This window comes from Gracilinanus agilis, chromosome 2 (genome assembly GCF_016433145.1).
Source record: "Gracilinanus agilis isolate LMUSP501 chromosome 2, AgileGrace, whole genome shotgun sequence".
NCBI classification, from domain to species: domain Eukaryota; kingdom Metazoa; phylum Chordata; class Mammalia; order Didelphimorphia; family Didelphidae; genus Gracilinanus; species Gracilinanus agilis.
Window position 1 is genome coordinate 607000732 of NC_058131.1, and position 15592 is coordinate 607016323.

Below are 15592 nucleotides of genomic sequence, written 5' to 3' on the forward strand. Positions count from 1 at the left end.
CTTATCTGCTCTTTTAAATTGTCTTCATGCCTTCGTGTTGGTCAGATCCCAGGCCTAGAAATCTCTCTCTCCTTTCTGATATCCTATAAAGTCCTTCTCTTACATTAAGATTCAAGTACTATTTTCTACATAGTCTTTTCTGATACACTGCTCCCCACCAACTGCTAGTGTCCTTCCTCCCAAATAACCTTAATTTAACTACTTTATATGGGTATGTATATGTATGTATGTATATCCATTAACTTAAAATTTATGCTATATTCATCTTTATATGTACTTCTTATCTCTCTTATAGAGTGCAAGCTCTTTGAAAGGGAGGATTGTTTAATTCTTTGTTCTTCCCCCCCCCCAGTACCTACCATGCAGTAGATGCTTAATTGTTTTAATTAATTAATTAACTTATTGACTAAATGATTAATGAACAGCTTATTAGGGATTGAAAAGAGAAAGTGACAGGAAATAAGAGGAAAAGAGGACAAAATGAGAGAGGGTAAAAGAAAGGCAATCACTGGAGGACTAAGAGAAAGGATTCAGAGAAAGAACATAATGAAAGGGACAGAGGATTGATAACCACTGCTGGAAATATGGTAGATGGAATTTATGGTTTGTTAGAGTCCAAATAACCCCCCACAATACCTCCCTTTACCCAAATTCCTCACAAAACTGGTAAGTTTCTATTTTTATCCCTCAGGCTCCTTACTCTTTTCATCCATTAACCCAAATGGACCAACCTTTTCCTAATACTGAATGATCTTTGGTCAGAATCTGCTCCCTAAAACCTCCAACTTCAACTCCCATAGAATGGCAGCATTGAGCATTCTAACACACATTAAAATCACAAGTTCCTAATGAGCAATTATTTCCTCTAATATTTACAGTGATGGAGTACTCACTACCCATGAAGGCAACCCATTTAGAAGTCCTGTACCTCATACAAACACACATACACATACACACTCACTCACGTACACATTGCCTAACTAGAATATCTAGTCTTCTCCATCTGTATCCATTATTCAACCTCATAATCCTGGATCATGTCCTGGTACCAGTTCTCACCATTCACACTCACCAAAATGAATCTCTGATTTCTCTACCTTGTAGAGTTATGCCCTTATATCCATATATTAGGTATCTGCTGGATTCAACTACTGCCAGTTAACCAGGAGTAAAAAATTAAAAATTTGGAAAATTCCAGTAAAAAAAATTAATGGTTCATAAGTTTCAAACAACCCACCAAACAATTATAGGCTATAATATGATAAAGTTGGCCAGTCCGGTACATGACTCATCTCCCTTTGTCCCCATTCCAATGCTCGCAATTGAAACTTTCCTCCAGTTTTTCCCTAACATTCTCACTGATTCTTGGTAGCATTATCATAGTGCCTTTTTTTTTTTTTAAAGAAAGTCCTTATTCACTATAATAATGGTGCCAAAGCCCAAGAGTGGTGGTGCTAGGAGTGTAGTTCTGCCCCCATATCTGCTGACTTGGTAATCCACCATAATTAACAGCAGATCTTCGTTTATAACCATCCATATTAATCTTGGAACATAGCCCCCATTGATAAGGAGTCCCTCTTCTATCTGTTATTCCCTAAGATAACGCTATCCCTGTGTGAAATCTTAGGATCTAAATCTACTCCTAAGAATCTCTTCCATAATACACACAATTGTATTTATTGATCTAAACTGCTAAGGAGTGAAATACTGATAGAGATTTCATTTCACAAAACTTATGATGGCAGAAGCATTTTAGAACTGATAGAGACATTTGAGATTCTCATGATATCCATCAAATCCTGTGAAGGCAGGTGGTGTCTATTTTATGGATCTCAGAATGTCTTTTTTTTTTTTTTAATTATGTAGTGTTTTGCCTATAGAGATAGAGACGGATCCTGGATTTATGATTTCACTGCATTAGGGAATGCTGGAGTGAAAAAAATGTCCTCTACTTTTTGCAAGGTTAACTCCTTTTCTACAATTTACAGTTTTAGATTGCTGCCGAGAACATTAAGAGATTAAATAAGAGTTCCAGGGCCAGGATGTGTCAAATGAAGAATTTGAACCCACAGCTTCCTAGCATTCAAGCCACCTCTCTATCCACTCAGCTCTACCCACTCCTTTTTGTTCTGTATGGAGTAGATTTTTCATAAATGTTTGCTGTATTTAAACTATTACCTGAGGAAACCCAAACCCAAAGAAAGAGACTTGTCCAAGGTAATATAGTTCATTAGTTTCAGAGCCAGGACTTCTGACTCCTAGATTAGTCTTTCCCTTCCTCATCAGCAGCCAGTTAATAAAATTAACAGAAGGTTGCATGGTCTAAGGCCGTGAGAGCCATAAACGCCACATTTTTAAAATGTAATTTCGTGAGAGCCATACAGTGCTCATAGTGCTTGCTCCTGTAACAGCACCTGAAAAAAAATTGACTTTATGGCTCCTGCAGAAAGAGCCATACGTTGCCAACCCCTGGTCTAAGGAATTGAGGAAGAAATTAGGAAAACCCATTAAAATTACTTCAGTGAAGGCACTTTGTGACATATGGGACTGAATAAATCTTACAAGCATTCTTATAGTATCAATTACAGAGCAAATTTAATAACTATTAGTAGTGAAGCATAAATGTAACTCTATAATTTAGCCAGCTGGCTATCATAGCCTTCTGTCATCATCTTGAAAAAGAGGGCATTTCTCAAATCTATGTCTAAATAATGCAGTCTGGGCTTCATGACTTAAAATGCCTGATGAGGACAGGGAAGAAAATCCTTTTAATTTCTTCAGATCTCATAGAAGAATCTCAGAAACTCAGGATAATTTGTACATTACCAGAAGTGGAATGTGTGCTTTTGTGTGTGTGTTTGGGGTTGTGTGTGTGTGTGTGTGTGTGTGTGTGTGTGTGTGTGTGTGTGTTTGTGTTTACACTGAGAGTATCAGATATCTAATACAATAGCTGCCCTTTATGTTTGATGAAATTTGGAAGTTACCTTTGATTTATGCAAAAGAAAGTGGTCCAGAAGAATTATATGGAAAAAACATTGGACTGGAAATCTGAATTCCTGTAGCATTATCCCCAGATCTATGACTGATTAGCTCTGTGAATTTGGACAAGTCATTTAATTTCTCTGGGCCTCAGTTTCTCAATATTTAAAATGACGGGGTTAAACTAGGTGATAACCGAAGTTCCTTCCAGCTCTCACACTCTATAACTCTGCATATTTTAGCTCATTACTTTGGATCTTGGCATTCTTCTAATCTGTTGTAGCATATTTCATTCTTCCCTGGAACCTCCTTTCGTCCTGCTGGAAATTGCTATCCTCAAGAAGTAAGAAAGGACTTTTACTTTCCTTGCATGTCAACTGTGTAGGCTGAAGAGTTATGGCATTCTCTGGGTGCCTAACTTGATTTTTATCCCTGCTTCCCACTACCTTGTGCTTTGAGTTCTTCTGCCAGTCCTAAGGCTGTCACAATTTCTGGGTTCTCTTGAGTTGTAAAGGTTTTTGTGGTGATTACAACTGGCTGGCCAGGATAACTGTGAGAGAATAAGGCATTTAGGGGGAGTACAGCTGAAAAAAAAAACCCAAAGTGTCACTGCAAAGGCTAAGAACTTATTATTAAAATTATAAAATTGGATAAGAAGAGTCAGGAATAACAATAATAACATAAAAATAAGGTGAGAAGGAGCTACAGAGATTGTTCGGATCAAAATAAAAATAGGTATTTCATAAACATGTATCACTGAGATAGCAACATTCTGAATCTGCAAAGGGTCAGTACAGAGATATTTCTAACAATGGCAAATAGTATGATTATTTGCTAAACTTCAGTAAATAAGAAATTTTGCAAGAAAACAAGATGGGGAAGGGGGCAATAGAAATGTCATGAAGAAGATTAGCAAAGGTACAAATTATTGGAGATGAATTCCTATGTATAGAGTGGTCTCACATGTAGCAAGGCACATACATGAATAGAACTGTTCCCCCATGATAGATTGAATGTGTTACTGTGTGGCTTGAAGAGAGGAAGAATAGATATTTCCAGTCCTCTTGTCCCACCACATCCTTCTCCAAAGTAAACATTCTTTCCAGGAGGGGAAGTTAGGGAGCCAGAGACAGCTCTACTCTTCTCTGAGAGGGGGTACAGGATTAGAATTACATTTATCTGCTCCCTTCAATGTATTTAGCCAAGGGATCAGTTCATTCTAATTTCTAATCACTATTTCTCATTATTGATGGAAAGGAGGACCCCAAGCTCTATCTTTAAGGATGTAATTCTCTTCCCATTAAATACCAGTTCTATAATTAGCACAGAATGAATAGCACAGAAACTCATTTATCCAAATGGGTTTTGCTAACAGAAATCAGTGAAAGTACACATAAAATATATAGGAAAATACAGTGAAGAAGATGTCCAATTGAGAACAAGATAACTCAGCCTCACATAGAGAAAAAGGTTCTATATCTTACCCAAGGAGAAACTCTTTGAAGCCTCTAGTGTAGCAAGCTGTAGATAGGGACACTGGAGAATAACAACCCCTCCTGTCTTCCCAGAGTCTTTTTTATGCAATTTAGAGTTGTCTTTTCAATAGAATTCAATTCAATTAATTCACAGGAATACAAGATTATACATATAGACATTCAAACCTAGCAAAAATGATTCCTACACAATGGAAATAGAATCTTTAAGCCTGAAGATGTAAAGCATACAATCTGGAATGAGAATGACATAGATCACCATTCCTAGGTAAACTAAACCTATCTTATGATGTCTACATGGCTTTCCTACTCTTGAATGAGAGAAATGAGATAAAGAGTGAGAAAGAGAAAGGGAAGAGAATGTTAGTCACTACTTTGCCTGCCAGGAAAGCAACCTTTGATCCACTGCTACCTACAGAGATGATGAATCCATGATGCTCCTTGATGCCCCATATTTTAGAAGAAGAGAAGAAGCAGACCTTGAAGGTATTGCCTTCTATTCCATTGCCAAAAGGAAAGAAAGAAAAAGCCCTCTGCATATCTTCCAATCAAGAAGAGGGAAAGATAGTCCAAAACATACACTGAGGAGTGAACCAGTGAAAGCACACCCCCAGGAAACCCTCAGTGGAAGGAACAATCCCAGAGCTAGAAAACCAGAGGAAACTGGCAGCAAAGGAATGGAATCCAGCTAAATCCACTGCATCTGCCATCTAGGGGAACCCAGAGACAGTACTCCCTCTACCTCAGAAGGGGGGCTGAACCTCAGCATATTGGCAAAATAATGAACCCCACCAAAAAATTAGTAAAAGACAAAGAAAAGACCTAATCCTGAAAAGCTATTTCAACAAAAAGGAGGACCAAAATGCAAGCTTAAAAGAGGATAACAATACCAGTCCTCAAAGGCAAATATGAAAGGATGTCAGGCTCAAAATGAACTCCTGGAAGAGCTCCAAATGAGGATCGAAAAACAAATAATAAGAGACCTAGAAGAAAAATTAGAAAATAAAATGATAGAAAAAGTCAACTGCATAGAGCAAAAATTCACTGAAGAAAATTGATACCCCAAAAAGGAAATATAAAACCTCATACAGAAAAATGGCTTTCTAAAAAGGAAGTACAAAGCCTCAAAGAAGAGAATGGCTCTAAGAACTAAAATTTCAGAATGACTATCTATCTAATACATACAATAAATAATACATACATCTAATGATTCTGTTAGATAGCAGGAAACAATAAAAACAAATTTAAAAGAATGAAAAAATAAAAGGAAATCTGAAATATCTCACTGGAAAAAAACAAGTGACCTAGAAAATAGATCCAGGAGTGCTAACCTAAGAATCATTGGACTACTGAAAGCCATAATAAAAAAATAAACTGGACAGCATATTGCAATAAATTATCAGGGAAAGATGACTATCATGACCCTAAGACCACAAGTTCCTCTAAATATTTCTACTCTAGTCAGGTCAACTATTACTTGTATGTTATATAGTTTATTCCTGGAATCTAGCCCTTCTCGGCCATTCTTTTTGAGAATTCAAGGTAATGAACTTCTGAATTTAAGCTCTTCCTTTTCTAAGGAAGGAGTACGTTTTTAATAAAGGAAGTCATGCCTTATTCTCAATGGGAAATTGTCTCCTCATTTCCATCAATATGGTTCAATATGTAAATCATTCTTTTAATGTATGAATAGTAAGTAGGATGAGAATGATATTATATTTTCTGAGGGATGAACGAAATTCAATTATAAATCAAGGAGTCTGATCTTATAAATTAGGTTGTTTCCTTCTCAGGCTACTAGTAACGTTACTCTTTGAACTCACTTTTTGGTAACTGGCTTCTGGCTGAATTGGAGTGGGGAGGTAGCAAGTGTTGTTCTTCTCCCTCTCCCCACCTCATTCCAAATAATGACAAGTAACTAGATATGTTACTAATTATGATGTTATTAAAAAGAACAAAACTAATAGGTATCTGACAATAAATGCAGTCCCAATATGTCCCATAATAGAGGAATTTGGGAGGGAAGACCAAAATAAGAACATTCTTGCTTGTGTTTACTTTGTTGTTCAGGTAACCAGGGGTATGTACAGTGGCATCAAAACATTCCATGCAGGTTCATATTGGCTTAGAAAGCCACCAATTAACATTATCTATGTTGTATTATGTTTTTATTTATTTTGCCAAACATTTCACAATTACATTGCGATCTGGTTCAGTTTGAATGCTGAGTTTACCCTGGGCAAGTTTGAAACCACTGTTGTAGTAGAAAGCACTGTAGACTTGAAGTCAAAAAGATATGAATTTGAATTTTACATCAAATACTTAGTAGCTGTTTCATCCTTAAAATGTCTCTCTCTCAGCCTCAATCACCCTTCTGTAAAATGGTGATAATATTAGTAGCTATGCTGTATCAAATGAGATAATGCTTCATAAACCTTAAAACATTATGTATGAATATTAACTATTAGGTTATTATTGTAATTAAAAACCAAAATATGAAGATAGGGCAAGCTTTCTAAACTTAAACAACCTCTGCCAGCAACCATTTGGGGCTAAGTATACTACTTTATAATAAAGTAATAACAGGATATATGCTTCAGAAATCTATTGACAGATTAAAATCTTGTGGCTCACTATCATTGTGTCATCCCCTCCCTCTATTCAAAATTTCTTCCTGAGATATGCCTCTGGAGGCACCCTGACATACAGAGAGGGGAAGCAAGAGATGAATGTGGTTGGTCCTGAAAGGAAATTCTTATGAGTTCCTTACTCTTTGAAGAAGTAGATTAAATATGCAGCTAATGTTTTGGAAATAATGTACTTAGGAGCAGAGGGGTATTATCTAGTTGCCTGCAGATCACACTCAGGTTATGACAAGCTATTCTGTCTTGCTCTGTCTTTCATCTGTCTTGGATGATTTGGAAATCAAGCAGTTCAATATCTTCTTTCACACCGCAGTAAGAAATAAGATCCTTGAAGGAATCAGGGTTTTGAGTGATTAAAAGTACTTTTCCTCATTAAAAGTCAATCCAGTAGTGTATAAAGGGCAGAGCTGGCTCTATCTTTGCAGCTTTTGGGTCTCAGTCTCCCCAAATACTACATACTTCCCACAAGAAAATGAAACAGACCATTCATTCCATATATATATATATGTATATATATATATATATGTAATATGTAGTTGTTATATTATTTCTTTTTAACATTCTTTTTTAAAATTTTGACTTCCAAATTCTCTCATCCTCCCTACCCACTGAGAATGTAAGCAATATAATATCAAATATACTTGTGATATCACATAAAAGTATTTCCATATCAACCATATTACAGAATAAGAAAAAAATTTAAGTGAGAAAATTATTAGTTCTCTCTTTGAAGGTGGATAGCATTTTTCATCATGACTCCTTTAGAATTAAAAGACCATTCATTCCTTAGGGATACAACTCTATATTTCTCAGTTACAAATATTAGTCCTGGAAAGGACTTTCAAAGTCATCTAATCTAACTCTTTTATAGATAGATAACAGCCAAGGCATACGTGGTGACTAGACCAGAGAAGGGACTTGTCTAAGTTCATACATTAAATAAGTGGCAGGGCTAGGGATCTCAATTCAGTCTTTTTTATTACAGCAGCCACAGAATAGAATTCAGTTACCTGTGAATCTTCAATATTTCATTTCTAAGGGGAAAATCTATTTTTTTATTATATTGTTAAACAGACAAAGAGGTCTTTCAAGGCTTTTCATTTTACTCCAAGAGCATAATTGGCCAAAAGTATGGGATAGATGGAGGAACAGGGGATCCCTCCAAGGACCTCATTATCTCAAAAACTTCCTTCCCATCCTGTGATCATCTCTCCCTCCATGGCATTCCCAGATTTTCCCTATACCTTTCTTTCCTTAGTATCTGGCAAATAGTAAACATTTAATGTTGTTGTTGTTCAGTCATTTTAGTCCTATCCAACTCTTTATAACTCTATTTGGAGTTTTTCTTGGCCTAGAAAGGTCTAGACATTTGGGATTAAGTGACCTGCCCAAGGTCACACAGCTAGGAAGTATCTGCGGCCAGATTTAAACGCAGATTCTCCCAACTCCAGAACTGGTACTCTATCCACTGTGCTACCTAGCTGACCCAATCAGCATATTTCTTGTTGAGAATCTCAACTACTCTGAAATAGCAGATCAACAGAAGAAAAAAAATTAGGTTTCTCATGGAATTTAGATTGATAGGATTAGTGTAAGAAAGGCAATACCAGTAGGATGTCAGGAACTTAAAACAATTCCTCTCAAAGATTTTTTTAAAATGCATGCCTCTTTAAGACTCCACACAGATTGTGTTACTTGTATCAGTGCCCGTGGTTCTTATGGACTTTGTATTTATAGACTTAGTTACTGAGTTAACACACTTTAGAGCATTTAGATCCTTTCCTCAATGAAGGAATCCCAAGAAACCAGACCAGAAGCCACAGTAGCAGGGCCCCCACAATCAAACTTAAGGGGCAACAGCTGATGCTAGAAACCTCTAAAAATGTATAAAACACACCATTTCCATACCTGTACTTCAAGGAAGCAGATTCAAACTGGGGGCACAATTGGGATATGTGTGATTAAGAGGCAAATAGCACGAAGGATAGAGTAGCGGGCTTGGAGTCAGGAAAGCTCATTCTTTCTGAGTTCAAATCTGGAGTCAGATACAGACCCTGGGCATTCACTTAACCTTGTTTGCCTCAGTTTCTTCACCTGTAAAATGAACTGGAGAAGGAAATGGCAAACCACTCCAGTATCTGTGCAAGAAAATGTATTCTTAAGAATACATTAATAATAAGAAAATGGGGTTCATTCAAACATGACTGAACCACAAAAACATTTTCACCAAATGATAACTTAAGCCCTCTAAATTTATAGAAAGAAGATACTACTTTTTTGAACAGTAGCTACTTACCCCATAACATCAATCCAGTCTAATCTTTATGATATAAATAACTTTTCTGTCTACTTAGGAAGTTTGAGTTCTGTCTCTGAGTGGTTCAGTGGAAAGAATCAGAGCATCTGGAATTTAATCATGATTCTACCACTTACAACCTCTATGGTGTTGGGCAAGTCACACATCCTCTCTGGGTCTCAGTTTCTTCATATGTAAAATGAGCAGGTAAGATTAGATGGCCCCTAAATGTATCTTTAGGCTTTAAATCTATGATATTTTGATCTTTGTCTATCATCCACTACATCCCAAACACCTCATAATAGGAGTACAATGCCAAGGTTAAGAGAGCTACCCTTTCCCCTTAAATCACAGATATATTGTATTTTATACCACTAGTATCTGCTTTCTTGAAGGGCAGGACCTTCTCTTCAAAGGAAGGGTAGAGTTTCCTCTTGGCACTAACTCCTTCTCAAAAACCTTGGAAAATTTTTCCCCTATGTAGCCCAGAATGTTGGCACCAAAATAAAAGTAGGGAATACTATAGATTCTTCAGAGAGTAACTTGCAGGTGCCACAGATCCCACAGTGAAACAGCCACCACAGTGCGTTTTTAGCACTTATCCACAGTGTATGGGTATCAAATGGTAAGCCAACATCCTTTCCTTGTTATTATCATCACTTGGACTTTCCAGTTACCCACAGCTTGAAGAAGATGCAGGTGACCATAGATTCATAGACTTCCAAACTAGAAAGGACCCTTAGAGTTCCCTAAGTCTAACCTTTAATTATTTTACAGATAAGGAAATTGAGCCATGTTAAATAACTTGCCATGGGTCACACAACTAGTAAATATTTGAAGTAAGATTCATATCCAGGTGTATACCGTGTTATCCCTAGATATTCAAGGCACCAGCAGGGGAAATCTTAGAGCTCTTTGTCTTGTCTGACTAGTAGTTATAGCTCTTTCCTACATTATAAGTTTTAGCAATTAATTTTTAAGCCATTGATTTCTTCTTAGTAAAATTTATCCTGTCAGTCTATAACTCATCATCTATTACAAAGAAATAGAAAATTTTACAGGAATAGATCATGCTCCCACTTCACACAACATATCCTCCCTTCTTTGAAGCTTCCTTTATATCAGGCAGGGACTTACCCAGGAAGAGTTCGTAGGTTACTTACACAGAATAATAAACACATTCTCTTTTTTAAATAGTTTCCCAGAGCTTCTTCTCCTTTAGAAATTGTTTCTATCTTGCTATCGATTTGGTGTTAGGAAGTGGGTCACTATACTCAGGTTATGGCTCACACCAGCTCAACTGTCTTTTCAAATCTGCTTGGGGGGAAAAAAAAAAAGGTAAGCTTTCATTCCCCTTCAAAGGATTATACCCTTGCTTTCAAGGGGTTTGCAGACCAGCTTCTTTGGTCTTAGCTTTATTCCCTTGAATCAGTGATCCATTTTGCAAATATATAGAAAGAATCAAATAGGTACTCCATGAGTCTTCACAGTTTATTTTTGGTTACTACATGAATTACTAATCCTTTACTCTCTCCAAAACATAATACCCAATAATGGTAAAGCTGGATCTTTAGCAGATTTTCCATTCATGGTATGGAATGGAATGCAAATTAATTTATCAAGGGCTAATTTTGTGCCAAGCGATGTATTAAGCACTGAAGATACAAAGACAAATGTACAACAGTGTCCTTGTTTCAATAACTTCACATTCTAATTAAGGGAGATGACACACATAGGAAGACTTAGATTTAAGGGCAATGGAAAGGTCCTATCAGAATATGGTGGCATGGAAGATGGCAAAGTGCAGGAGTTGTTAGGTTACAGTGGTAAATCTGGAGGGCAGAGCTTAGGGAAGATGGTAAGGCACATTTTTGTGGGAGGACTGCAATCGATAACACTCTACTCATCCAGACAACATGAGCAGCCTTATCTCTAAGACCTGAGCTAGAGGGTCAGCATAGAGCAGAGCTAAGGGTTACTCCCACTAGGCATCCATTAATCAATGAAATATGTCAAATAGAAAGGAAACTTAGGACCCCTATGTTCAATCAGGTACCTGAGGATTTTGTATGTGTATAGTCAGTATATATAATTGGCCAATACTGAATCAAAATCAAAGGACACAGGCATATACACAGGAAAACAAATATTAAAGACATATAATACCATATACTATTGTCTAAAAAAATTCTAAATGGATACATGATCTTGATATTAAAGACCACCACAAAAATATAAAGAACTGAAGTAGATCATATACTTTTCACAGATATGAGTTAGAGGTACATTTTAATCAAATAAGGAATAAGTGTAATTACTAAATATATAATAAATAATTTTGATGACATGAAACTGAAAATATTTTGCATTCAGAAAAGATAAAAGGGGAAATACATAGTTAAAATATATAGCATATATTTATTGATAGGTTATATAACTTGGATAACAAACTCTTTGAAGAATATTATACAAAGATTTTAATATATATAACTCTATATTTATATAAACATGTATCTTAATTGTATATACATTATATATACATACAAACACATATATCATTACAAAGACCCAAGATATATAAATGATTCACATATGACATATATATGATGAAAAGCTTTTTCCAGTAAATAAGTGATAAAATAGCATGAGCAAAGAATTATAAACTATTAAAGGCTACATGAAGGAATGCTTAAAATTACTGATAACCAGAAAAATGCAAATCAAAATAATCCTAAGGTTTTACTTTGCCCCCTAAAAATTGGCAAAGATAATAAAAAATGGGAAGAGTCAATGTTGAAAGAATTGTGGGAAGATAGGCATACTAGTATATTGTTGGTCGAGCTGTGAATCAGTTCAACTATTTTGAAAAAATAATTTAGAAATGTGCAAATTAAATGAAGAAAATGTCCATACACTTTGACCTAGATATTCCACAGCTAGACATTTATATTCTGTGTGGTTAGAATTTTGCTCTCCAGGGACTGTTTCTCCCACCATTCCCAGTTATGTATCTACATAAAGTACTAACATAGGGAAGATATCAGTTTTCCTCTCCACTCTCTCTCACTCTTCTCCCGGAAACACAGCTATGGTGGTGGGGTGAGTGCCGGGCAGGAGAATTTGACTCATGTGACTTTACTCAGGCTTTTACTTTTGTTCTTTTATTTCTTCTACTTCAAGTGATTATTAATAAATATTATAAAATATAATACTTGGAGTTATTGGATATTAATTTAAATTTTACAATTCCAAGGAGATAGCAGCATATTTTATGATAGCAAAGAATTGGAAATAAAGTAGACACATTGATTGAGAGATTATTAAATAAAATGTAGTACTTGAATATGATGGAATATTATTGTGCCATGAGAAACACCATATACAATAAATATATAGAAGCATGGAAAGATTTACATGAACTGATAAGGAGTCAAGAAAACAATATACACAATGACTATAACAAAGTAGTTTACAGAAAGAACAACTATGAAACAATCAAAAGTGAGTGTTAGGGAGAGGGTTAAGATGGCGGCAGAGTAAGGAGCAGCTGCTCAATCTCTCCTGACCGAACCACACAGGACCCCTCAAGGGGAAATAAAAAACGAGTCCAGAGGAACAAAGGAACCCCACAACAGGGCGCAGCATTGAAGGTACGCAGAATCGGGGCATTTCCACACTTTAAAGGGGTGAAACAGATCTCACTAAAACTCGAGAGGAAGAAGCCCCTCCCCCACCCCCCACACCGCACAAGCGGTAAACAGGACTGGGGCAACCAGATAATCACTGGCAGCCCCTGAGCCCGTACCTGTGCACAGCAAGACGAGGGACCCCAGGTGGCTGGGACTTTCCCTGAGCGCCCAAGTGGGTGAAGGCACTGCCTCTGGCCAGGACAAAGGCCCCTAAAACTCGGCCTTTCCCAAGCACTGAAGGCATCGCCTCAGGGGCGAATAAAGATCTCCAGCCACGGACTTTCACTACCTTCTGCGGGGGTGAAAGCAGGGCCCTAAGAGCATAAGTGCAGGCAAAGGCAGTGCCCTAGGCTTGAATAACGATCTCCAGCCCAGGCTTGGACCTCCAGTGAGGACCCAGTGCAGACCTGAGCGTGGCTGTGGAAGCAGCCCCAAAGACTGCTGAAGGAACCTCGGGCAGAGGGGCAGACCGGGAACTACCAGGAGGCCTGACCCCGAGGACAAAGAGACTGGAGGCCCCCCCCCCAAGCTTGCAAGGCCCAGGCAGACCTGGAGTGCAAAGACAAAGTGGAAAAGGGGCGGGGCTAACAATGGCCAGCAATAAGGAAATCCAGAAGAAAAAGACCATCAAGAGAAACTCTGGAACACTGGACAACTTCTACACAGAGAAAATCCAGACAACAGAGGAGGGAAAACAAAAATCCAAACCTCCCCAAAAAAATGAAAGCTGGTCACAAGTTATGGAAGAGTTTAAAAATGAAATGCTAAGGAAGATGGAAGAAATCTGGCAAGAAAATAACAGTTTAAAAGGCAGAATTTCGCAATTGGAAAGTGAGACAAGACAACTGAAGACCAAAAATGACCAGATTGAAAAGGAAAACCAATCCTTAAAGGCTAGAATTGAACATTTAGAAACCAATGATCTCTCAAGACAACAAGAACAAATAAAACAAAGTCAAAAGACTGATAAAATAGAAGGAAACATGAAATATCTCAATGAGAGAGTGACAGACCAAGAAAACCGGTCTAGAAGAGATAACTTGAGAATCATTGGTATTCCAGAAAAGGCAGAAATTAATAAAAACATGGACTCCATACTCAAAGAAATTAATCAGCAAAATTGCCCTGAAGTTCTACAACAAGAGGGCAATATAGACATTGAAAGGATCCATAGAACACCCTCTAAACTGGACCCAGAAAAGTCAACACCCAGAAATATAATAGTGAAATTGAAGAGCTTTCGAGTCAAAGAAAAAATCTTACAAGAAGCCAGAAAGAGACAATTCAAATATCAAGGAGCACCAATAAGGATCACACAGGATCTGGCAGCCTCAACACTAAAAGAACGCAAGGCTTGGAATACAATATTCAGAAAGGCAAGAGAGCTGGGCCTTCAGCCACAAATCAACTACCCAGCGAAACTAACCATATACTTTCAGGGGAAAGTATGGGCATTCAACAAAATTGAAGAATTCCAAGTTTTTGCACAAAAGAGACCAGGACTAATTGGAAAGTTTGACACTCAACCACAGATATCAAGAGAAAGATGAAAAGGTAAATAAGAAACAGAGGGAAAAGAAAGAAAACTCATAGTCTTTTAAGCTTGACTCTTTAAGGGCATAAATAAGATCTAATTATCTGTATTACTAGGTGGAGAAATGCTATGTATAATTCTCTGTAGTGAACTCTATACACGATTATAATATTCACTATTATAGCAACCAGAAGAATGATTCATAGGGAGAGGACAGGATACTAAATGGTCTAAGATGACATGGGGGGTGGGAAAGAGGGGAGGAATAGTAGGGGACACCAAGAAAAATCCGAATAAATAAGAAAAATAAGATATTCTATTACACACAAAGAGGGCATGGGAAGGGGAGGGGATAAATACTACCATAAGAAGGAGAGGAAGAGAGCATTAAGAGGTAATAATCAAACCTTACTCTCAGTATAATCAACCTGGAGAAGGAAGAGTAGCTTTATTATCCATTTGGATAAAAAACTCCATCTAACCCTACTGAGAAAGTCAGAAGGGATAAACCAAAGGGAGCAGGGGAGTGGGGAGGCCAAAAAGGGAGGGAAGAAGAAGGGGGAGGGAATTCATTCGGTCTTTAAAAAAAAAAACAAAAAGAAGGGAACAACAAGGAAGGGGACAGAAAGGGAAGTCAATCAAGGGAGGGGATAAGGGATACTGGCTGAAAGCAAAACACTGGTGTAAAAGAAAATAGTGCAATAAGAAGGAGTGGGTCTAGGGGAGGATACAAAAAATGTCAGTGAATACACAACTAACAATTGTAACTCTGAATGTGAACGGGATGAACTCACTCATAAAACGGAAGCAAATAGCAGAGTGGTTCAGAAACCAAAATCCTACCATAGGTTGTCTACAAGAAACACATATGAGGCGGGTAGACACACACAAGTTCATGGTTAAGGGTATGAGCAAAATCTTTTGGGCATCAAATGAGAAAAAGAAGGCAGGAGTGG